This window comes from Pteropus alecto, unplaced genomic scaffold (assembly GCF_000325575.1).
Source record: "Pteropus alecto unplaced genomic scaffold, ASM32557v1 scaffold172, whole genome shotgun sequence".
Classification (NCBI taxonomy): domain Eukaryota; kingdom Metazoa; phylum Chordata; class Mammalia; order Chiroptera; family Pteropodidae; genus Pteropus; species Pteropus alecto.
Window position 1 is genome coordinate 281,791 of NW_006431924.1, and position 4,399 is coordinate 286,189.

At 31.0% G+C, this 4,399-nt stretch overlaps 1 pseudogene; it reads right to left on the reverse strand.

The window, feature by feature from the left end:
* Window positions 1–3,257: 3,257 nt before the first annotated feature.
* LOC112475540 lies at window positions 3,258–3,376 on the reverse strand (annotated as a pseudogene).
* Between the last annotated feature and the right edge of the window lie 1,023 nt (window positions 3,377–4,399).

Genomic DNA, 4,399 nt, shown 5'->3' on the forward strand with positions numbered 1-4,399 from the left:
GTGTCAATGATTATTTGCTGTTATTGTTTTTATTAATATTTGAGTGTAGAAAAAATGCTAAATTCTTAACTGTGGAATACTAAACTCCTTACTATTCAGCACCATCTATTCATTTAATTTGGTATAATATGTAGTATGTGCCAAACCAACAGATTTTGTCATCAGCATTAACTTGAATGAGGTTCCTGTCCCTGTGATTTTTGCCCTTTGTGGTTTTATTACTCGCATTATTTTTTTTTCCTTTTGAACTTGATTATCCAACTGAATTGCCAAGTTTCAGCCTCATTGTTTCTTTGAAAATTTTGTTTCCACCACTATAAGCTTTCTCTTTCATATTCCCACACATTATATTTTTAGTCAACAGCTATAAATGTGTCTGTTCTGCTAGACTTTTAGCTCCTTAAATGTAGAAAAGGTGTCTCACTCATTATTATATATCTATTTATGATACTGAGAATATTTTAGGCCTAGCTGAAGGGCAAGTTTTCTTCAATAGCTGGAGTTTTAATAAACTTGGTCTTTTTCCATAGGCAAAAGGAGTACTTATAGTCGAACAGGAGATTTTTCATTGGTTTAATGTATTATTTTGATAATTTACTTTATTAAGGAAAGAAACATCTGAATGAGAGAAACCAATTAAGAAAGTTAAGAAATTAAGAAAAATTAAGCAATAAATTTTTCTTTATGCTACAACTTAATTAGATATGAGGTATGAAGAAAAGGGAGGAGACTAGGATAATTTTAAGTTTTCATTTTGAATATATACATAAGAAAAAATTATAGAATACATGTGTGTTTTTTTATATTTGGAACTGAGATTGAGTATAAATTTTAATATGTTAAATTTATGATGCTTATGAAAATCACATGGATCTAAAATGCAATTGAGCTTGGGGCTGAGTGGGAGATAACTGTAATAGAGAATTTTTTAATTATCCACTTATAATTTTACTAAACATTGATTACTTAGCAAACATTTATCAATGATAACTATGTTCTTTTCATTGGGAATACAAAATGAATGAAGTACTGATCCCCATCATCAAGAGGAATTTAAGCCCAGCAAGAAAGAGTTTTGGTCAATGAAAAAAAAAAAAATCAATAGATCGAATGACAACACTTACAATGAATTGGTAGATTGAGAGAAGGAGAAGCCAAAAGATAAAATCCTACATATTCACACTATAAATGGGACAGGAAAATAGAAAAACTAGCACAAATGTTTAAGAATAAATAATTATAGAAATAGGGAGAAAAAGAAAGTATGATCCAATGGGAGCTAATTTAAAAAAAAAAGATTCAAGAACACTGTAATCTACAGTGAAAACACCTCAAAAAGGTTAAATAATACACAAGTGATGACAAATACTATTTATTATATGCCTATAATGAGCCCCAAACTGGAAAAGACCTTTCTAGCTAATGTTTTATTTAACCTTAAAACAGTCTATGATATCAGTATCATTATCCCTAAATTTCAGATCAGGAAACTGAAGTTCATAGAGGGTAAGTAAACTTCTTAAGGTCACATGAGTAACAAGCACCAGAATGCAGGCTCAAATCCCAGTCTGCCTATCTCCAAAGCCCAAGACATGTCTACAAATAAAGAGTTGGTAGACAGTTAAAAGATGACTCTGGCAAGAGTATTATAAATAACGTAATATGGGTTAAATATTGATAACATTTTATTATTTTTGAACAAATATTTAAGTGTTTACTAAGATCTAACATAGACTAAACATAGTCTAAGTTCTGGGGATGTAATAATGAACCCTGCCCTCATACGTCTTACAAAAGCTTTTATCTAAGGTAAATCAAAACAATAAGTGAAGAACTACGCAAATAGTTATTTTACTGCAATTATGATGTTACATATATATATATTAAAAAAATGAAAAGTACAGTGCTCAAATAGGGCAGTTAAAGATGGCTTGAAATCTGAATGAGAAGGAAGCAATAAAATAAAGCATAAACTCTGGCTTTTCTTTCTAGAACCTTGGAAGTTAATGTAAGACAAGACGTTTTTTATATCCTAATAGAAAATACATGATGCCAGGAAGAATTTTAAAGACATTATTACTACTTCAGGATAGGGCCCAATTAGAGGGAAAGATTAAAAGATCGGGTAGAGGTGGTAAGTTGAAAAAGAGTGGGTGTTTTCATTGGAAAACCTGGGAACCCATTCCATGGTGAACACAGAAAAGAAAATTAAACCCCTACAGATATAGATATTACTGTATTTGGAGTACTGATGTATTTGAAGTAGCTCATGTGATGCCTTTTATTTTTGCCTATCATCTGCTGAATGTTAAAAGGGTAGTGATGGTGGGAAAACTGAAAATACAGATTTTAAAATTTCACTGAGAAAAAGGGGACAAGAAACTAAAAAAGGAAAAGAATAACTTTTGGAAATAACTTCTGGAATTTTGATGACATGAATTGAATTTTGTTGTACTTGAATTAGCTCCCGGTAGTAACTGATTTTTTTTTTTTTTTTTATATATAGCTGCATATTAGATGTCTTCCATCATCTGTCTCCTGGATGAATCTAAATTGTACTCCCAATGAGACAATTATGAAAGCAAAGAATCTTTCAAATTTTTGCATTTTGACCTGTGAGTTAATCTGTCCCTTCCAACTTGTCAATAATAAAGGAATGTTTAGTATGCTAATTTTAAAGATGTTTCTGTGACAGTTATCCTTTATACGTGGTCAAAGATGTACAAAGAGAAGGCAAGAGTATTTGAGAGCATTTGTCTGTACCTCAGGCAAATTTTTTTTAGCAAAAAAAAAATCTGTGCTATATAAAAGGAATCTCTTGGAATTAAGAACACAGGAGGTAGAAATTCAGTTTTGCTATACTTTTCTGCCCTTTCTTTCACACTACTGCTCCTTGCTTTCCAAGGGCACTAAGAAATGGAGAGAAGGTTTAAACACAAAGTCAAATCAAAGTCAAGGATGTTACCCTACGCAGTATAAAATAAAGTGTTCTTTTGGAGCCAAGAAAACTCTACTTTGTTTCTACTACTTTACCTGTTCTTTAATTAAGTAATATAAGCTTACATACTTTATTTTTATTTATTTTATTTCATTTCATTTCATTTCATTTCATTTCATTATTTTATTTTATTGTATTGTATTATTTTATTTTATTTTATTTTATTTTATTTTATATTTTTTAGGCGAGGCAAACCTTGGTTGACCTCACAGATTGCAAAGATCTTGTCAGTTTACAATCCCTTATTTTTTATTTTCTATGCCTACAGCACCTGATCTTCCTAGGTGGTCTCCCATCCAATTACTAACCAGGCCTGACCCTGCTTAGCTTTCGAGATCAGACAGGATCGGGCTTGTTCAGGGTGTCATGGCCATAAACTTACATACTTTATTAAAGGAAGATTATGACTGTATTTTAAGAGAGTTATAATCAGAGTGACCATATGATTTATTGTCCAAACCAGAACACTTTTGAGAGTGAAGGAGGGCACTGTTTATAATTATACCAGTGTCCTGGGCAAGGAAAGACTATTCAGTGACCTTGTGAGTGAAATTGGGAACAGAAGGCTCAGAGGTTGCTTTGGGTCATAGACAGTGAAGGATTATGGTGAATTCTGACAGTAGTGTAAGGAATTACCACAGTTATTGTCACTTTCTTCTCTTTTGACTAGATAATCTAACAAGAAAAAGAATAATAACTTTTGGAAATAATAGATTGGATTTATTAGGTAATTGTCTCTTTTTCAAGCTAAATAAAGCACATCTCATTTTTATTTATTTTCTTGTTACAGGTGCTGAAACAGTGACGTAATCAGTATTCAATGGAAATGAAATAATTGGAAAGTCTAATGACTCTAGTAGTTAACAGTTGTGAAAACAAAGTAGATATCCTCAAATTTTTAATCTTTGGTAAATGCAAACACTCCTAGCTTATTGTAATACCGTTGGACATAAGAATTACTGTGTAGATTGAAACTATGCAAAAACAATCTCAGAATCAAAGTGGAAAATTTAGTTATTTTGTGACCTTTAAAACTTTTTGTCAAAACATTAAAAACTCTATTACTGTTGATTATAGATAGAAAAGTAAAATAGTAAAATTAATATTACTTAGTCCATTATAATTTGAAATATTGTAAACATTGAGAATTAAAGTGGTTTATTTCATTTTTCAAGAGTAATGTTAACAATGTAAAACTTTTTCATTTGGTCCACCTTACTATACAGATTGAACCTGTTTTCCATGCCTTAGCAAAGTGTCATACTCTTTTCTAAATTGGGATCAGCATTTAACATTCTATCCTTGTGCTCTCAAAGACATGAAATATTTCCAACAGTTCCTTTAATGTAAAAATTTTGGCTGGCATCATTTCCTTTGGGTGCCTTAACCTTCTTTATCACA